Source organism: Pongo pygmaeus, chromosome 10 (genome assembly GCF_028885625.2).
Source record: "Pongo pygmaeus isolate AG05252 chromosome 10, NHGRI_mPonPyg2-v2.0_pri, whole genome shotgun sequence".
Taxonomy (NCBI): Eukaryota; Metazoa; Chordata; class Mammalia; order Primates; family Hominidae; genus Pongo; species Pongo pygmaeus.
Window position 1 is genome coordinate 42,100,312 of NC_072383.2, and position 22,542 is coordinate 42,122,853.

General features: G+C 36.0%; 1 protein-coding gene across 3 annotated transcripts in view; it reads right to left on the reverse strand.

Moving 5' to 3' along the window:
- NELL2 (neural EGFL like 2) overlaps positions 1 to 22,542 on the reverse strand; it is a 360,977-nt gene that overhangs the window by 75,458 nt on the left and 262,977 nt on the right. The window lies entirely within an intron of this gene.

Sequence of the window (22,542 nt, forward strand, 5' to 3'; positions counted from 1 at the left end):
TTGCACAAAAAATGTACATATGAGGATTTGCATTGAAACCATTTGAAATAGTAAAAGATTGAAAACAACTGAAATGTCCACTAATAAAACAAGAGTTAGGTTGGGCACAGTGGCTCACACTTGTAATCTCAGAACTTTGGGAGGCTGAGGGGGGGGCGGATCATCTGAGGTCAGGAGTTCAAGACCACCGTGGCCAACACGGCGAAACCCCGTCTCTACTAAAAATACAAAAATTAGCTGGGTGTGGTGGTGGGGGCCTGTAATCCCAGCTACTCAGGAGGCTGATGCAGGAAAAAAAATAAAACAAGAGTTAAATATATTATGATATATTTGCATATACATGTAGAACGCTATGTTCTCAAGAACGAGACAGAACTAAATGTATTGATTGAAAGACCTGCATCTTGTAGTAAGTAGTAATAGCCAGTCATAGATAGGTACAATTTTATTATTTCATTTGCACAGCATATGGGTGTGAATTTTGCATGGGTACATAAAATATACTGAAAGAATCTATAAGCACACATGACAATGTCTGGAGACATTTTTGGTGGTCATAATGGGGGAGGGAGAATGTTACTGGTATCTGGTGGCTGGAGGCGAGGGATGCTGCTAATCACTCTACAATGCACAGACCCATAACAAAGAATTATTGGGCTCCAGGTAAAAGAAAAAAAACTGCATTAGAAGTAACCACTATGAACTGTTTGGTGTATAAACTTATAGATTCTTTCAGTATATTTATGTACCCATGCAAAATTCACACCCATATGCTGTTCAAATGAAATAATAAAATTGTACCTATTTGTTCTATGACTTGCTATTACTACTTACTACAAGATGGAGGTCTTTCAGTCAATACATTTAGTTCTATCTCATTCTTGAGAACATAGCATTCTATATGTATATGCAAATATATCATAATTTATTTAATTATTGTTTTAATGTATATGTATATACAGATATATACATATATTTATACATACAATCATATATATCTAATTGAAAACCACTATTGTAGTGAGTGGGGGTAGAAGCAATGAACTTTGTAGAGTGATTTTATATATTTCATGTATATACACACACACATATAAAATCATATATATCCTATGTATGTCATACATATGTCATAAATACATGATTTCTTAAAAATTAAATACATGAGTCTTAAAATTTTCTTTAAAATTCTTAAAAAATTAAAGTTTCTTTTATTACTATAACTTTTTTAACAATGAACTATCATTTTCAAGGCCTCTGCTCAGAATAATAGTGTCTATCTACCTATATAATTTTCAAGTTTCTCCCACATTTCTGCTAAGGTATCTAAAATAATTATATGGAATTTACCAAACAACAACTACAATGAGGCACTCTACATTATTAACTTGACCTGATAGTGTCTTAAGCAATTTCCTCTCTTATAAAACAGAGATACTTTTTTCTCACAGAGTTGCTGTGCCAAGTACAATAATAGATGTATTGCAGTAGTTAGTTTTTTTCCCATTTAGTTCTACGGCATATTAGCATTTAAATTATTAAGATATAAGGGTTATTTTTTGAAGGAGATTGGAATAGACTCTACAAGGGCAACAATATTGCCCAATTTTCTTCATCACATTTCCAATGCCCTGCACAAAGTCAGCACTCAATACTTATGTGTGAAATAACTACAAACATAACGACCTCACATGCAATACAAATTAATATCTCTCACCTAACATCAGTAGTTGAGTAAGGTATTGACTTAAATATTTTAAGCATAGGCCAGGCGCAGTGGCTCATGCCCGTAATCCCAGCACTTTAGGAGGCCAAGGCGGGCAGATCATGAGGTTAGGAGATTGAGACCATCCTGGCTAACAAAACCCCATCTCTACTAAAAATACAAAAAATTAGACGGGCATGGTGGCACACGCCTGTAGTCCCAGCTACTTGGGAGGCTGAGGCAGGAGAATGGTGTGAACCCAGGAGACAGAGGTTGCAGTCAGCTGAGATCGCGCCACTGAACTCCAGCCTGGGCGACAAAGCAAGACTCCGTCTCAAAAAAATATATATATATATATATGTATATATTTTAAATATGAAGTTATATATACATTTGTCCCTATTCAGAATAAGACTAAAAATAATTAACGTGATTATTACTAATGAACAATAACTATCAAACTTAATCATTTAGATCCATTAGAAACATATTACATTAAAAAATTGTTAACACATATTATTTTATATGTATTTTCATAGGTTGGCCAAGGGAATGATTTGTGATGGTGCATCTTTTCTATTAATGTCTAATAATGCTGGGTTGGTGGGTACAATACATAGAATCACAGAATCCAAAAGAACTTCTGGAGTCAAATAGTCCAACTATATGTTCCAAGTATGGATAGATAGACGATTGTATTTTTAAATAATTCCAATTTAGTAAACAGCTACGTTTATTTCAAAACTCTAGGTTTTCTGAAAGCCACCAAGTAGTTAGAAGAAATCTCAGGGAAAAAAGTCTCGCTTGGGCCGAGCTTTCCTTAGCTTTTGTGCACCTCATAATAAACCCCCTTGATGGTCACCAATCTATTGCTAAATTAGCAAAATTTTTGGATTGAAAATTATGTTATAAAAGTTGGTTTCGGCTGGGCACGGTGGCTCACACCTGTAATCCCAGCACTTTGGGAGGCCGAGGTGGGCGGATCATGAGGTCAGGAGATCGAGACCATCCTGGCTAACATGGTGAAACCCTGTCTCTACTAAAAATACAAAAAATTAGCCGGGCGTGGTGGCGGGCGCCTGTAGTCCCAGCTACTCGGGAGGCTGAGGCAGGAGAATGGCGTGAACCTGGGAGGTGGAGGTTGCAGTGAGCCGAGATCAGGCCACTGCACTCCAGCCTGAGTGACAGAGCAAGACTCGGTCTCAAAAAAAAAAAAAAAGTTGGTTTCAATTTTGAATCGTTGTGCTTGATTGCTTGACCTAAATGAAATGGAACATAGCACATCTGGGCACATCTGGCACTGACCGATAAGCACCATGGCTGAGTTTGTCTCATAAAGCCACAGCCTTGTGCCTCCTCTCTGAGGCAGCCTGAGACATCAGGAACACCCTTCCAAGCCAAAGCTTCATGGCCAAGGCTGTGGGGGTCTATTGAAGGAAACCTCTCTCATGATCATGCACCCTAGAGGCCCCTCAGACTGCCAAAATGACGTCCACTGGCTTAGGGGACATTGTGGAGGAAAATTTGTCTCAGGGATCTTCCCTTGCATGCCACAGTACACTGGAGACGGCACTGGAAGTAGTCAGTGTATTAGATCTGAAAGTATGCTTATGTATGTTTCCTGGCATTAGGCAAAATCAAAGGAAAGAGAGTGTGGAACAGGTCTAAACCTGAGTGACAACCATCATTTATATGCTTGCTTTCTTTTTATTATGGTAAAATGTTCCATATTTTAACTATATTCAAAATTTTCCATTTTAACCATATTTAAGTGTACAATTCAGTGGCATTAACTATATTCACAATGTTTTGTAACCATTATCATTATCTATTTCCAAAATATTTCATCACCCTAAACAGGAACTCTGTATTCATTATGCAATAATTCCCCATTCCCTTCCATCCCTTGCCTTTGGTAACATCTAGTAGACTTTCTGTCTATAATTTCATTCAGCTATATTTAATAATTTTATTTCACATGTATTTAGCACTTAGTATCTGCCAGGCACTGGCTACTAAGTGTTTTGCATGAATTAACTCATTTAATACTCATTACCACCATAAGTGGTACCATTTACTCATTTTCACAGAGGTAGAAATAGAGATTAAGAAAGCTGGAGTTACTTCTCAGTATGGCATAGGCTGTAAGTAGCAGAACTTCAAGAATGAACTCCAGCAACTTGACTCCAAAGCTCACATTTTTGACTATGATGTTGGCCTGCCTACTGTTGAAAATTCTTTCTGAGTTCTAACTTTGTATTTAAGCTTACACTCATTCCTCTCAGTCAGTCCAGTGGAAAAAAAAAAAAAACAGAACTGCTAGGCACCAAAATACTCCTTTTATGGCATTAATTTTAAAAGAGAGTGATGAAAAAAATTTGCTCCAGGCAATCTTTTCAAGCACAAAGAGACATTACTTTTATTTATTTATTTATTTATTTGAGATGGAGTCTGGCTCTGTCATCCCGGCTGGAGTGCAATGGTGTGATCTCAGTTCACTGCAACCTCCGTCTCCCAGGTTCAAATGATTCTCCTGCCTCAGCCTCCCGAGTGGCTGGAACTACAGGCACACACCACCTCCAGCTAATTTTTGTATTTTTAGTAAAGATGCAGTTTCACCATTTTGGCCGGGATGGTTTCAATTTCTTGACCTCGTGATCTGCCCACCTCAGCCTCCCAAAGTGCTGGGATTACAGGCATGAGAAGAGACACTACATTTAAGCGATGCTTGCTAAAAGTGCATCCTTTAAGGTTGCTCTTAATTAGTAATCTTGGCTTTGTTTGTAACAAAGGAAAACCAAAATTTATTCACCAAAATGCCTGTTCAAGTTCTCCTAACAGAAACTTTGCACAGATCCATTCTTACACTGAATATCACCTACTTTTTCCAACCCACTAAATACCATACAGTTAAGTATCAAATGCATATCACTATTACTTGAATGACTGGTGTCCAATTTCATTTTCACTTTGTTCATATGCCCATTCCATCTGATCCCTGTCTTCCTCTTGTCACATTCCTTTCACTGAGTCACACTGATACCTACCCAACTCCTAACTTACAGTTTATTTTACTGTATAATCACCCTAATCCAATTTATAGGTACTGATTTATTATTTTTTGCATATATGCCAGTAGGCAAATTTCTCAGAATCAGGTGAGAGCTCAGTCATTAATTGTAATGCTTATAGTTGCTTACTTATAGTTGAATTTTATATCATATTATTTTTGCATATATATTTTTATACATAGTATATATATATTTATCATAGTTGAATTAATTATAATGCTTATAATTACTTCCCCTGTCAACTAAGAACACCTGTTTTCTTCTAACAGCTGCTTCCCAGTTGTTAAAGCCAATATCACCCATTAGGAGAGATGACACATTGCATTTTGAAGTCCCTGTCAATGTCACAGGTATATAGTTTTCAGAATGCAGCCCAGGTTCATCCTTAAGAGATCTAGTCCATACAGGTTATATCCTGCTGGAGGTAATAAATGCTTACCTTTTCAACAGATTTTTTAAAGCAGTATTCTTATTAATTTTATAATAGTTATTTCGTTTATCTAGATATAACTGAAATTGTGTTTTTGCCATAAAAACCATTTCATAAAATACTGGATTGGTTCCCATGAAGCAATGTATGAAGTTCCATGAGTTTAAGATAGTGTTATTGTACTTTTGAGATTAATAACACAGAAGAAAACATAGGGGAATGCTTCAGGACATTGGTCTAAGCAAAGATTTTATGGGTAAGACCTCAAAAGCAAAGGCAACAAAAGCAAAAGTAGACAAATGGGATTAGATCAAACCAAAAAGCTTCTGCACAGCAAAGGAAACAATCAAGGGAGTGAAGCGACCACCTGCAGAATGGAAGAAAAATCTTGCAAACTATTTATCCAAGGAATTAATATGCAGAATATACAAAAAAAAACCTCGACTCAACAGAAAAAAACCCAAATACTCCAAGAAAAATAAAGGGCAAAGGATCCAGATCGACATTTCTCAAAAGAGAACATGCAAATGGCCAATAAATACATGAAGAAATGTTCAACATCAATAATCATCAGGGAAATGCAAACCAAAACCATGAGAAGATATCATCTTACCACAGTTAGAACAGCTATTATCAAAAAGAGAAAAAAATAACAAATGCTGGCAAGGATGTGGACAAAAAGGAACTCTTATACACTGCCGTTGGGAATATAAATCAGTACAGCCATTATGGAGAACATTATGGAAGTTCCTCAAAGAACTAAAAATAGAATTACCATATGATCCAACAATCCCATGACTGGGTATTTATCTGAAGGAAAGGAAATCAGAATATTGAAGAGATATCTGCACCTACATGTTTACTGCAGCACTATTCACAATAGTCAAGATATAGAATCAATCTAGGTGCCCAACAACAGATGAACAGATGAAGAAAATGTGGTATATATACATGATGGAATACTACTCAGCCATAGAAAGAAAGAAATTGTGTCACTTACAGCAATATGGATGATCCTGGAGAACATTATATTAAGTGAAATAAGCCAGGTGCAGAAAGAGAAATACCACATACTATCACCCATACATGGAACCTAAAAAAGTTTATTTCACAGAAGTAGAGAGTAGAACAGTGGTTACTAGAAGACAGAAAGGAGCAGGGATAGAAAGATGTTGTTTAAAGGACACAAAATTACAGCTAGGTAGAAGGAATAAGTTCTAGCTTTTTATAGCATTGTAGAATGATTATATTTAATAATAATTTACTGTATATTTTCAAATAGCTAGAAGAAAGAATTTTGAATGTTCCCAACACAAAGAAATGATAACTATTTGAGGTGATGGATATGCTAATCACCTGATTTCATCATTAAACGTTGTATACAGGTATCAAAATATGACTCTGTATTTCATAAATATGCACTATTATTATGGGCCACTTAAAATTTTAAAAATTAAAGATTAATAACAATACAAGGTAATTTGAAGAAAGAGGATAAAATTGATACAAACATGGGAGTTGAGAGCAAGGCAAGGATACTTCTTGTTAGACAAACCAAGGAGAGTTTTTCGGAAGAGTGGTATCTGGATGGCAAAGTGGGGAAGGGGTAAAAGCACACATCTGTGGCTAGGTTTAACTATTCAAATCAAGAGTCTACCAAATGCTAGTTGTGTGACCTTGGATACATGATTTAACTTCACTAAGCATTGGTTTTTAAATGATCACAAAAAAATTATACCCGCCTCATAAAGTTGCTGTTATGATTTAAATTATTTAATAATGTAAAGCAATTAGCACAATGTTTGGCATATGGTAAGTTTTCAGTAATGACCAGCTGATATCTCAGGAAATTTAGTAAGGCAGGTCAAAATAATAAATGCATAAATAGGACAGTGGCATACGTCATAATAAAGGAAAAGGTCTTGATTTAGGAAAATATCTTGATTACTTCTTTGGGTAGAGAAGGCGATGCTTTGTTTCCCTCTTCCCAGAGCATGGTGGAGAGAAAAAAGATTAGATAGTTAGGTAGACAGACAGATACAGAACAACAGGGAGATAGAGAGAGAGAGGAAACGTAAAGATGTGAAATTGAGAGCCACAAGAGAGGATAAAAAGAGAAACAGTCCAGGGAAAATGGAGGGCTGTAAGGTGAGAAATACCTACCTGGTAAGAAAGAACTTTGTGCAGGGGTCAGTCTCTGGGGACAGAAGCCTATTTATTTTGAGGGCCCCTCAGGAAAAAAATATTACCAAGATATGTGCTATTGCAGATTTTACAAAAATATATGGCCAAGTGAGCACATTGCTAGGGCTCTTTCTAAGGGCTGGAAAGAAGCCTGGTTGCATTAAGAGAGCAGAAACTGAAACTTCATTAGCTTAATGGAAAATCTACCTCTTATTCTGTGAGAAGAAATAGCCAAAGCATTTTTAGAAAAATGAGATCTCTATTTCATTTTGGCTTTTTGACATTTGTTTTGTTCCTCTTTGGTCCTCTTCCATTTGCCTCAAAATTAGGAATACTCTGCTACAAACTGTTTGTATGGGTGTTGCTTTGAGGGGAATGAAGGAAATGAAGGGAGATGAGTCTGTCAGGCATAGGTGATTCCAGTATAAAAAAGAAAAGCATTCATGATCTATATAACCCAAGGAAAGCAAGTCACTGCATAGTGCTAAATGTCCAAGTGGAAACACAATGTAGCCCCTTGGGAGTAGGAGTTAAGCTTAGGAGAGGTGTTGAGATAGAATAACTCCTTTTTTTTAATTATTATTATACTTTAGGTTTTATGGTACATGTGTGCAATGTGCAGGTTAGTTACATATGTATACATGTGCCATGCTGGTGCGCTGCACCCACTAACTCGTCATCTAGCATTAGGTATATCTCCCAATGCTATCCCTCCCCCCTACTCCCACCCCACAACAGTCCCCAGAGTGTGATGTTCCCCTTCCTGTGTCCATGTGTTCTCATTGTTCAATCCCCACCTATGAGTGAGAACATGTGGTGTTTGGTTTTTTGTCCTTGTGATAGTTTACTGAGAATGATGATTTCCAATTTCATCCATGTCCCTACAAAGGACATGAACTCATCATTTTTTATGGCTGCATAGTATTCCATGGTGTATATGTGCCACATTTTCTTAATCCAGTCTATCATTGTTGGACATTTGGGTTGGTTCCAAGTCTTTGCTATTGTGAATAATGCCGCAATAAACATACGTGTGCATGTGTCTTTATAGCAGCATGATTTATAGTCCTTTGGGTATATACCCAGTAATGGGATGGCTGGGTCAAATGGAATTTCTAGTTCTAGATCCCTGAGGAATCGCCACACTGACTTCCACAAGGGTTGAACTAGTTTACAGTCCCACCAACAGTGTAAAAGTGTTCCTATTTCTCCACATCCTCTCCAGCAACTGTTGTTAGAATAACTCCTTTTGAAGAATTGAAAGTGACTGAGATCCACAAAGGAGATGGTAATAAGAAAGAAAGGAGATGATTACGTGTATAATCTTGTAAAACTTCCACATTTAGGAGATAAGCAGCAACAGAAGAAAAAAATGCAAATAAAGGCAGTCAGGCAGGAGGGAGAGGAATAACAGTAAAAGCTCATGGGTGTGAGAACTGCCATTTTGGAGCTGTAGTGCAGTGTTTTATTAGGGGCTTTACATTTACATAGTCCTGTGTGTAACTTCAGGCTTGTCAATTTAATAGCTATGTCACCTTTGGCAATTTACTTACTCTATCTTTTCTTTAAAAAAGTGGGTGACATAAACATACATGTGCATGTGTCTTTATAGTAGAATGATTTATAATCCTTTGGGTATATACCCAGTAATGGGATTGCTGGGTCAAATGGTATTTCTGGTTCTAGATCTTTGAGGAATGGCCACACTGTCTTCCACAATGGTTGAACTAATTTACACTCCCACCAACAGTGTAAAAGCGTTGCTATTTCTCCACACACTCTCCTGCATCTGTTGTTTCCTGTAGCCTTGTAGTATAGTTTGAAGTCAGGTAGCATGGGTGTCTCCAGCTTTGTTCTTTTTGCTTAGGATTGTCTTGGCTATACGGGCTCAATAGCAAAGTCTTGGAACCAACCCAAATGCCCATCAATGATAGACTGGATAAAGAAAATGTGGCACATATACACCATGGAATACTGTGAAGCCATAAAAAAGGATGAGTTCATATCCTTTGCAGGGACATGGATGAAGCTGGAAACCATCATTCTCAGCAAACTAACACAGGAACAGAAAACCAAACACCGCACGTTCTCACTCATAAGTGGGAGTTGAACAATGAGAATGCATGGTCACAGGGAGGGGAACATCACACACCGGGTCCTGTTGGGGGTGGCGGGATAGGAGAGGGGTAGCATTAGGAGAAATACCTAATGTAGATGATGGGTTGATGGGTGCAGCAAACCACCACGGCATGTGTGTACCTATGTAACAAACCTGCACCTTCTGTACATGTATCCCAGAACTTTAAGTATAATTTTAAATATGTATTATATATATATGTACATAAGAAATACTGATTACAAATATAGAATAAAAAAGTGGGTGAAAACACCTATGTGAGCAAAATACCTACCACATAAAATTGTTGCAATACTTTAGTCTGGAGGAAATATCATGTCAAGAAAACCAGAGAAAAAGGGGGTTGCCATAAAACTTTTGATTCTTAATATCAAATGCTGCAGAAAGGTCAAGAAATGTGAGCATTATGGAGATAGTGATTAAGAAGTTATATCTGATTTCCAAGAGAGTCATTCCAGTGGAAGGGAGAAGTCTAAATTAAATGACTATAACAAGTATAGAATACTGCTTATAGACAAATTTCTCCCTCCTATTTGCCTGTCAAGAATATAAAGTCCTTGAAGATAAAGATCTGGTCTCAGAAAATATAGTGTAAATATTTATTAACAAATCTAACAAATCTCCCCATTCTGCTTCTACATTATCTAAAATTAGTTTATTTATTCTAATCTAATGTATTTTAGACACTTACTAAATATTGCACTTATACTTACATACCTTACAGTTAGTGTAAGGTACAAAGTTACCAGTGTAAAAGAGATTCAGTACCTTCTGGTTTGTAATTAAGTTTTATGATTTATACACAGAGTCCCCCTTCTCATTATTCACTGAGTAAAAGTTTTGGCATCCTGTAATGTGTAACTTACTCTTGATTCTTGCCCACTCAGTAATGTTTAGAGGTATCTGTGTTTTAATTAATTTATTTTTGTTGTAAATGGCCGAAACCAAAAAGATCATAATGAATAATAAATTGTCATGCTTACACAATCCGTTAGATTGATGGATTTTCAAGCAAAAAGAAACACAAGCAACTGTAGTCAACTAATTTTCTTTTCCTCGAATTAAACATTTTTAAAGAAAATGATAACAACTAGTAAATATGCTTGGCTTTATATTAAAAGGACAAAGTCAAGGTTAATTTTAAGGCTGGAGTTGTCCCTTTTAAAATGTGAAGAAAAAACATCCATGAGTGAAAGAGTAATTTATATTTTAAAAGCTGCTAAGGCAAATGAAAACACACCTCATTTAAGAAGGAGAAGAAGGAGTTATATATCTTAAAAAGCTAAGAATATAAGAGTTACTTTTAACCTGTTTTTTGTTTTGTTGGCCAGGCTGGAGAGCAGTGGCGTGAACTTGGCTCACTGCAAGCTCCGCCTCATGGCTTCATGCCATTCTCCTGCCTCAGCCTCCCGAGTAGCTGGGACTACAGGCGCCCATCATCACACCCGGCTAATTTTTTTTTTTTTTTTTTGTATTTTTAGTAGAGATGGGGTTTCACCATGTTAGCCAGGATGGTCTCAATCTCCTGACCTCATGATCCGCCCGCCTTGGCCTCCCAAAGTGCTGGGATTACAGGCGTGAGCCACCACGCCCGGCCCCTTTAACTTGTTTTTTAAGACTTTTGATTAACCTAAAGGTTCAAGTTCACTCTTATTCAGCCGTCTAATTATCTTAAGACATGAATATTCAAAAAATCGGCAATGGAAACTCTAACACTTGAAAGTATACTTTTCACACATTTAATCAGCTGTTTGTTTGCCTCCTAAGGTTCCCACCAGTAGAAGTTTATCATAAAACCTTCCCTTGTAAAACCTTACAACTATTGGGATTATAGCTCCAGAATTCATTCTTCTTAAGAGCAATTTCTTCTGGGGTTACCATACCCGACAAGATTTGTAGTTAGCAGTCACTTAAAAGGTATTAGTATTATTTTTTTACCCATCTGTTTCTCTGTCATTGAGATAAAATGCTCTCTGTGCATTTTGACAGTCAGAGGTATAAAGCCCCAAGAGAAAAGAACTGCATTTTACTTTCTGCATCTTCATACACGTCATGTTGTGATGTTCACACACAAGAACTTAAGAAATCTTTAATGTGGATAATTTGGCACCTATATTCCACAAAGTTTACTGCTATTTCAGTCATTTTAGCATCCTATGGTGCAGTGGGAGGCCAAATATCAGAACAGAAAGAGCGTGGAAAATTTTAATATGACAATCCTAGAAATTATTCTTTTCTATTCCATTTTACTGGCTGTACAGACCAGAGCAAATTACTTAACCTTTTTCAACCTCACTTTCCTCATCTAGTAATAATAACCACTTCAGAAGGTTATTGTAGGGATTGGAGTAAGGTCATGATAATAGCTCTAACATTTACTGAGCCATTGCTTGGTTTACCATATTAACTAATATAATTCTCTCAACAATGTCATGAAATAGGTTTTTTTTTTCTTCTTTAAACTACTATTATTTTTTGGAGAAAGGGACTTGCTATGTTGTCCAGGCTGTTCTTGAATTCCTGGCCTCAAGTGATCCTCCACCATCTGCCTCAAAGTGCTGGGATTACAGGCATAAGCCACATCACATCCTGCCTAAAATAGGTATTATTATCATCACTCCATTTTAAAACAAGGAAATTGAGGCACATAAATATTAAGTAAATTGGCCTATTCCACATAGAGAAGTCATTCGCAGAGCCTAGATTTATAGCCAGAGAGCCATCCTCCAAGCCTACTTGTAACTCTTAACCATCATGCTACACTGCTTGTTTATTATTATACTAAATGCCCTTAGACATGCAGTTTGAAGCAGCTACTGTTATGAACAACTATAGCAAGAAGAATTTTAGATAATCCCAATAAGCCAAAGCCATCTTGTCCCAGAGTGTGGAAATCTTAAGTGTCCTTAGCATTTTGTTATCTAGACTCTGATTGAACATGCAAGGTGATCTATCCCTTTTGCCTATGGTTCTTGTGATTAGTAAATTTCTTATTTGGAGTCCAAACCTGCCTCCTGGTAAATTTACTAGTTTTGCTCTCTGGAGCAACAAAGATGAATCTAATCCCAAATCCACACACTAGTTTAGGTCTTCATGTATTTAAGGATAGCTTTTATAGCACCTTTCATTTTTCTTATTTTTTAAAAAAATATTCCTGATGAAGATTTATTCAACTACCCTCTTATATCTGCCAGGACTTTCATTTCCTGGAAAACTTTTCCTCAGTCATGCTCCCATTTGCTGATAGCCTCTTAAAACTATTGGCCCAAAGTAAATACAATATGCCATTATAAAATAAGTAATGTAGAATTTAAGGAGAGTTTTGTTTTATAGATCCTGTTTCTTTTAATTATAGGTTAAGTTTGCATTTTCTTTTAAAGCCAGCACATTATAGTTTTGGCTCATACTTAACTTGGAATCAGTAGCCAACTAAGCATAAAAACTGTTAAAGTTAGTTCCCTCTATGTTGCACAACTGGTTTTTCTAACCTAAATGCAAGAATGTATTTATATTTTATTTATTTAATATAATATATATATATATAATTATATATATAAATTATATATTATATAATATATATAATATATATTATATAAAAATATATATAAATATAATATAATATATTTAATATAATATTATAATATAAATATAATATATTTATATTATATAAAAATGTATTTATATTTTATTAATATTCATGGACTGCCTACTATATGCAAAGCATGATGTCAAGCCCTGTGAAAAACACAAAATCATAGGTTCCATCTCTGCTTTCCATGGAACTCATACTCCAGTGGGAGGGAATGAGGAAAAGGGTAAGGGAGGAAAGACAGACTCCTAAAGAAAAGAAAACTAAAGGAAAGGGGCAAAGAACACAATGAGTGTGGGCCAAAGATGGAAGAGATCAGAATTAAGGATCTAGAAATATTGAGGGCTGAAAGCAGGACAAATGCAGGAGATGCTTTTAATTGTTTGTCAAGTGTCATAATGTTATTTGATCCCATTGTTCCTACAATTTGAATAGCTCTGAATCTTGATCCTGTCTTTTGTCATACAAGCTACCCTCTCAAAACTATCATTCACAAATTTGGTTGTTCTTCTTTAACTTGGCCCAAAACCCGTTATTTGCTATTTAACTTGATCCTTGTGCACCACATTTTACTGTAAGTCTAAAAAAATTAACCTGGAATATAATTTATTCTCTCAAAAAAAAACAGTGAGTTTTTAAGGGAGAGTTATCTATTAGATGGATAGGGCTGACTACTATAAGCTTTTTTTTTTTTTGTACCTAAGTCCTAGTGGCTTCTTCCAGAAAGTTTCCATGACAGAAAGCAATAGACACTAACCATAAATGAGAACCCTTTGGGAAGAAGTACAGACTCTGTTTGGGAGCATTAGAAATTTAGGAAAGAAAAAAACAGCCACATCCCCCAGCTCCATTCCTAGTATACCTCATAAACTTCATATCGTTATTGTTTTTTCCTATGTTCCTCCTCATTACATTCTCTCATCATAAGTTTCACCTCACAGTCTGCAGATTTCTGAATGGCCAAAGTTCATCACTCTCAGGAGTCATTCACTGAGCATCAGTGAAATCATACTTATGTTTAAAACAGGTGATTTTCTTTCTTATTCCAGCAATACTGAGACCCGCATAACCTGAAAATCTTTCTACATACACATGGCTTAAAAATATAATATTAAACTCATAACTGACCTCATTGAAAAAATGAAAATTCCTATGTGGCATAAGAAGCCAAACATCAGATATGGATTCATGGGCCAAGTGACTGACAACAGTGTGAACCTGGTCTTATAGGAGGCTGAAGACTCCAGCATAAGCAGAATCCTTGGAAGGCCTGCCCATCAGTTTAAGAGTAAGATAGAAATACACACACACACACACACACACACACACACACACTCACGCACTCACAGATAAAAAATCCACCAGCACAAGGGATTAGGAGGAGACATTATTTCTACCTATGCTTGAGTGGGGAGAAAAAAAAAATGTTTGCTCTTACAGAATTTTGAAGTTAAAAATTTATATAATCTGTGTGGCACACCACTTGGCAAAAACATTAATGCAAATTATGCATTGTAATACCCCTGGTACACCTGCGGAAACAAATGCAAGTTTTCCCTGGAGGGAAAAGACCTCAGACTTCACAGGTAAAGCTTCAGTGAAGATAATAAGGTCAGACACCAAAAGCCCAAAACACATGAGGAAACAATCATGGGGCAAAAGTCAGCAAACACAATAAAAGATAGATTTAGATCCCCTCGAACTTCAGGCAATAGAGCAATGCTGTAAATTTTATAATACAATATAAGTATGTTTAAAATTGTTAAAGACATAAAAGAAGGAATCAAAACCACAAGACAAAAATAAGAACTAAGGAAAAAAGAACCAAAAGATATGAAAAAGAGAACTCCTAGAAATTAAAAGGTTATTAAAATTTAAAAACTAACATAAACTAAATAATGGATCTGACAAAGCTGATAAATTCATCTGTACACTGGTGGATAGGTTTGAAAAAATTATCAAAGGCACAACACTGAGAGATAAAGAGATGAAAAGTATAAAAGAAAGTGAAGAATTATAGAAAAGACAAGGGCCAACATATATCCAGAAGGAGAGAATAAAGAGAAGGAGAAAGAAGCAATATTCGAAGGGATAAAGATTGAGTGGATTCCAAAACTGATGAAACAGGTAACTCTTCAGATTCAGTCATCTAAAGGAGTCCCTAGCAAGGTAAATAAAAATATTAATAAATTCATACCCAGGCACAATGCTTTGAAACCACATACTCCAAAGAAAAGGGAACCTTAAAAGTAATTAGAAAGAGACTATGTTTTAAAATGAATTACAATTGAATTGAAAGCAGACTTCTGAACAGAAACCTCAGAGGCCCCCCAAAAACAATGGAATACTGCCTTCATGGTGCTTAGGGAAAACCTAGAATTCCTTTTTTTTTTTTGAGATGGAGTCTCGCTCTGTCGCCCTGGCTGGAGTGCAGTGGCGCGATCTCTGCTCACTGCAAGCCCCGCCTCCCGGGTTCACGCCATTCTCCGGCCTCAGCCTCCTGAGTAGCTGGGACTACAGGCGCCCGCCACTACGCCCGGCTAATTTGTTGTATTTTTAGTACAGACGGGATTTCACCGTGTTAGCCAGGATGGTCTGGATCTCCTGACCTTGTGATCCGCCCGCCTCCGCCTCCCAAAGTGCTGGGATTACAGGTGTGAACCACAGCGCCCGGCCGGAAAACCTAGAATTCTATACCCAAGAGTTGGCCACTAATAGAACTGCTCTAAGAGAGTACTAAAATATATCCTTCTAGAAAAAAGAAATGAAACAAATAAGGGAGGAATAGAATGCAAAAAACAAAAACAATTTCAGTATAAATAAAATGTTGCAGTCAACAACGTTTCTCCAGCATATTAAGTTTATGCCTCCCCCGATTATACTTCTGATCAATAGAAGTTCATCAGCTTATCTATATAAAAAATCAGAATTTATGAATGAGAAAATTGCAGAACATTCTCAGCCAACATATGGGGGTACCCCCAAAAAAGAGAAAGATCTTGGCCCTAAGACATGTATTCCTATTGACACCCAGACTTTTACAAATTAAAAGTCTACTATTTGAATGGCAGAAAGCCTCAGCTTTCCTATTTGAACTACTCTGTGTAACAAGGACTTATCTATGGTATGATTTCCAGGATATTTTGTTAAGGGAAAAAGCAATGGTAGGGAAATGGCTATAAAGGAAATTTACTTTTCATTATATGTTCTTTGTACTTTTAAATTTTATACAGTGTGTATATAATGTTTATTCAAAATATTAATATTCAATTAATTAATTTTAAAACAAAGTTAAACAACTATCTTAAAATTGACTCCATTTGGACAGCTTCAAATAAAAAAATAAGAGGGAATAGGGATCCTGGGAATTCAAAGGCTCAATACAAGTTAATATACAAAAATGATCTATTAAAAAAATAATATTTTAAAAATAAAACTGGAGATCTTTTCCAAATTCCCAACTAATTGCACTTGGCTTTTGTCTTTTTCTTGGAGACCTGCTCTCTAACAGCTTGAAAGCTATTTTTTTTCCTCTTACATTTTCTCCATGATGTGTCCTCATTTCCAGTGTTAATTAGGTAGGCCTTACAACAAAAGAGTTTGAAAAATTTCCCCGTCATAGTTGTTATCTATTATACATGACTGATACATAGAGTGAGTTAGATTTTTTCCAATTAACCTGAAGGACTTGGAAGAATGACTTTGAGATTTAGCACTAAGAACTTTTGACTACTTTTTGAATAATACAAATATTTATATTTTCATAAAAGATTAATTTTTAAAGTTTGCATTAGGACAAAAATAAAGCAATTTTAAGCAAATGTACAGAATGCAAATCACTAAATTAAACATTTTAAACCACTAAAGTACAGTAAAATTACACTTAAAACTGGTTTATGAATGAATCAAGAAAACTAGAATCATTTATTGCTCTTAACTTTTCTCTTATAACATCTCAGGGCATCTCCAGCTAACTCAAGGATGTCAAAGAGTCTCAAACAGTTCTGTCTATAAAAGTTTATTTACAGTTCAACTTAACATTTACAAAATCATCATATCAGTTGTCATTTATTGAGTGCTTACCAAGTCTTCAACATGGTGCTATGTGCCTTACTTCATTTAATCTCTAGAACAAACCCATGAGATAGATATTACTATCATCTTTATTTTCTACATGCACAAATTAAGGCATAGAAAAAAATGAAATAACATGAAAAGGGTCACGTAGCTGGTTGGTAATAGAACTAGTTCTCAGGCCAATGTTTCTCTGACTTCAATTTTTGTGTTCTTGACCACTATGTTAAATTCTTCAAGGAGAACTGGGGTTTGGCATAACATTAAGCAATTAAAATCTTATTTAAAACAGATTAAGGATCACCAACATAAAGAGAAGTTACGTCTTAAGTATCTAAGCCAACTCAAGCAGGGTACGGTCAAAAAGCCTTTGGTGAGAGTGCTTTTTGTCTGTGTTTTATCTGTTCATTTTATAACAGAAAAAGAATCATTGGTATCTACACCCCTAATTCATACAAAGTTCATTAAAACACATTCATTTATCAAATGTAATTGAATCACTTTTACCACTGGAGACAGTTTCAAGATCAGATGTGTCTAGTGAACACGAGTGTAGATCCCTTAGGCAGATCAACAGAACCCTCCATGAGTATGTGCCCACTTTGCAAAAGCTACCCAGTGAGCTACTTTGCAGATCTTCCCTTGTAAAATTAAGATTCAGAAAACTGAATTTAATAAGACAGTAAAGAACTAGAAGCAAAGCTTCCATAATTCCAAATTCTCTTTATTACAATAAAGTATATTTAATGATTTGTGTACATGAAATCTGCATTTGTTCAGATAGAGCAGAATAAATTCAAAATAAAACTAAAAAATTCTTATTGGTAAAGCAGATGTATCTACAGTTTTTCTTTCTTTTTAAATTATTTTTTATCAGATTGTCTCAGATTTTCTTCTCAATTTCTCCTCTTTTCTCACATAAAGATATATATTTTGGTAATGTATTTCCACTGTGAGTCATGTGTAAGAAAAGGTATGCCATGTCCCAACTGTTCTGAGAATTTTCTCTTGCTTCTGAATTTTTTGACTTCCTATGTAAAAATGATATACTTTTATACATATTTCTGGAAAAAATATGCCTCAAAAAAACAAATATTAATGAAATCAACATATACCTTTTATGATGAAAAATGTGCTAATTCAGCCATACTAGGAAATGTAATAGTTTGACATTAATAAAAAATGCTAACTTTGGATATAACTAGCAAGATAACTTTTTTCTAACAAAAATAATTTATATTATCTATACTATAACAGTAATAAAATAACCTTTAAAAAAATCAACCAACCTCAATCCATTTGAAGTTACTTTTGAAGTAAAGTAACACTCGTGTAGGCCTCATGCTTCATTTTTGTCATTTTGAAACAACACATATTAAAAAGCTACAAAAACACTTAGGGGTGCAACTTAAACTTATATTCATTTAACAACTCACTAAAATAATTAAAATCTCATCCTATGGTTTGATATGTGGCTAAGAAATCCATTATTTGCAAAGAAAAAAAAGTGTTTATCATCAAAATGTCTGATCTCTTCTTTGATACTGCAGTAATTTTTTTTCAGCTTTGCCATTTGTTACCAACTTTTTCCCAGTTATAAATATTTTAATTTGATTTAAGTCAGCAATTGCTTGTAGGGGACTGTCAAATCTTTTAGAGTTATGCTTTAAATCATTACTGAAAGATTTGCTTTTAGTATAATAAGACAGCTTTGCATATTAATTAGATCATCAGACACATGTTTGCTGAGGTTTAGCAATTGTGTAATAAATACAATATGGCAGTGATAAAGCTGTAAACCTTGGCACATAGCTTCGGCTTTCTAATACATTTTACTGAGTTACCCAAGAAATAATCACCCTGCTAAATCCAGGTTAAACACCTGATGGAATATTAGGATATTTAATTAAAAATGAAGTTATGCTGTACATGTGGGTGATTTTATACAGTGGCTAAAAAAGAAGTTCATAAAAAATTAATTTCGCTCCGTAAAAATCATACACATCGCCCTTTTGTGAACTGGTAAATGAATGCAACCATTCCTACTAAGATACACATGATGCAGAAACAGAAATGAGGGGAGGGTGTTTCAGAAGAGACTTCAACTAAAGGAACAAGGGGTGGTAAGTGCAAGACACATTAAGATTCCAAAAAGCAAGTAAATCCTATGATTTCATCCTCAGTGATTCCACTGTGATGGCTCAGCAGATGGCCACTGGGGCTGCGCAACGATTTCCTTTCTAAGCTATCAGGCAGCATCCAACTCCAGCAGGCCAAATTTAGGCCATTCCTATACTTGGAAATTTTGTCAATCTGGAAGCATCCTTTAACTTTGGAGAGAAAAACTGCCACAGTCTTCACTGTTAAAGGCAACAGGGTCACTTGGCAGTTGAAGGTGGCATAACAAAAGGCACAGACCTGATGAAGGATGATGGTATGATGAATTCCTGGGATGAAGCATGGCATAAGAAAAAAAGGAAAGCAGGAAGAAAGGAAGAAAGAGAAGGAGGGAGGAAGGCAGGACAGGAAAGAGAGAGAGAGGAAGAAAGGGAGGGAAGCAAGGAAAGAGGAGGAGTGAGAGAAAGGGGAGGGAAGGAAAAGAGAAACACTGGGCTAGAAATCAGAAGACCCAAGTTCTAGAATGCAGATCTGGATCAACAATGAAACACCTATACAAGCTACTTCACATCTCTGTGCCATATCTGCCATATGATAGTACAGAACTAGATAACTCTGAAAGCTTCAACTAACATTCAAAAAAGTCCAACAAATATGGACACAGCCACACCATCTTTTTCTTCATCATTTAATTGATCACTCATGTGTGCATTTATTTATTCACCAAATATTTATGGAACAACTACTAAGGGGCAGGCCTTATACTGTTTCGTGATGATACAAAAGCAAATAAGATACACCCTGTACCCTCATGAGATTCACTGCCTGGGGGTGGGAATGATGTGAGATGGCAGAAGGACAAGAGGGTAAAGCTGGGTGGATACGCAGGGCCAAATCCTGAAGGGCCTTATTTATCATGTTAAAAATGTGGCCTTTATCCTGAGGGCAACGGGGAACACGAAAGTTTTTCTTCAGTCTGGAGTGACATGATCAGATTTGTGCTCTGTTATTCTGTGGATACTGGACTAGCCAGAGACAAACCTGAAAGTCCCCAACAACTGTAGCACTGACCAGAATAGAAAAAACGGACCCTGGTAAAGACAAGGAATCAAAAGGATTTGACTGGATGTGAAAGAGAACAAGAGGGAAATTGCTCCGTGATGACTGGCTTAGAAGACTTGTTGGATAAGGCGGCTATTCGCTGAAATAAACTAGTAAGGAAGGAAGAAATGAAGATTCAGGTTTTGGTGGAGGACGGTAAGTGGTGAGGCATGAATCATGGAGGAGATAATGAGGTCAGATTGAGGTCTTTGGATTTAACACCCCCAAAGAAACATACTGGGATGCACTGGATAAAAGCCTGGATTTGGGAGCAGAATGACCTTTGTATCAGCTTCTAACTCTGATGCTAGGAAAAAAAAAATTAAACACCCTGAACCCAGTATTTCTGTATGCAAATACAGATAATAACTGCCTTAAAAGAGAATGGCGAAGAGTAAGGTGATGTATAAAGGGTACAACACAGAGGGAAGTTAAGTAACTTGCCCAAGGCAACATAACATATAAACAGTACAACTAAATTTTGAGTCCACATCTGTTCTCAAAGCCCTTGGCTGCTACTGACAGCTATTTAGAATCAGTCTGGGATTGTCTTCTTACAGACTGAAGGTTCAAGGATAATGAAATAGAGATAGCTACATGTTCTCTTGGGTTATTTTTAACTCCAGTCTTAAATATTACATTGCCAGTATTAATTTTATGTCATTCCAGATTTCTACAATCTTGCGATATTTTTTCCTAGTGGAAGAATCCTGTGCAGGATTGTGAACAGCCACTGTTCATCCCAGATTTTCTGGGACAGCTTTTATTTCAAAATTCCACACCATTATCCTCACACCGTTGAAATGTCCTGAAAAAGCCAATATTTCTGTATCCAGCCTCTGTACCAGAAGCGGCACAAAAATATTGTATTCAGGAAGCCTTGTGACCAGAGGTGTTGATGTGCAGGAGGTCCACAGGGCACCTTGACGTGTAGGGGCAAACTGGTGGAGAGCATGCCATAGAAATATGAGAGGACTATTGCAGTAGAGGTGCCTGATTTGATTTAGTGTATCATATGGTAGTTACTAAAAACCTGTATTTCTAAAAAGTTATCAATCTCTATAGGTGACTCTCATGCACAATAAATTTAGGGAGCTTCTGATTTAGGAAATGATTCCCTTAAGAAAGAATCCTACATATCAAAGATAGACACTATGCTTTGTCCGTCACAGACTTTTGAAATCAGTCACTGAAGTTTGAAAAACACCACTTAGCAGTACTTATAGAAAGATGATCTAGTGATGTAAGCCCTTTTGTGAGCATGCTTCTGTGCACAGTAGCAGATTCTATTCAGTAAAATGTTCACTTCCCAAATGGAGCAGAACATTTTCTGTCTCACATTCCGGTAAATCAGTGTTTTTATTAAACCAGATGACTCTGCAAGTGGAATAGAGGCAGAGCATGTACTGTATCTATTGCATTGAGATTTATGAAAAGCAATATGAGATGACAACTGTCAATTGCCAGTGGCAGAAGCTTTCTTTTAGGAAGAATAACCTGATTCTCTGAGGTCATCGCTATTGGAACCCACTGAACCCAATGCAACCAAAACCACTACTAGTATGATTTTAATTAGGACTTAATACTCAAAATATTTTTTTAAATTCCCAGGGTGTGTTTTTCATTGGACAAAGTATTTTACTTTAGGGTTATAAGTTATATGTAGACTATATATTGTTTTTAAAATAATTTTTAAAGTTTTTAATATTCACGTCCATCAGAAAGAGTAAGTTCAGAATGGATCTGGATGAGAAATAATTGAGGAGTAGAAAACTTTAATTATTTTCCAGATAAATAATTATTAATGACTTATTGAAGGGCCAGATAAAAATTTATTAAAAATTCCTAATTGTGGATGCAGGTGATAGTGTGTTCTCGGCACTGAGTTGGCCATAAGCTTGAAATCTAGGCTTTAATATAGTCATATAGATTCCAGTAAAAATGGATTCCAAATGAGTAAAATGAATTATGAAGTCATAAAATCCTGGGTAATTCCACATGTTTCTGAAAAGTTCAATATGCGTCTAGTTATAATAGCTGCAAAACCTTTTTAGAGTGACTTTGGGGAATCGCCCAGCGAAATGCATCACTGAAACTTCCCACCTCCTCCCTCCTATCACTTCCTTATTAATAGCT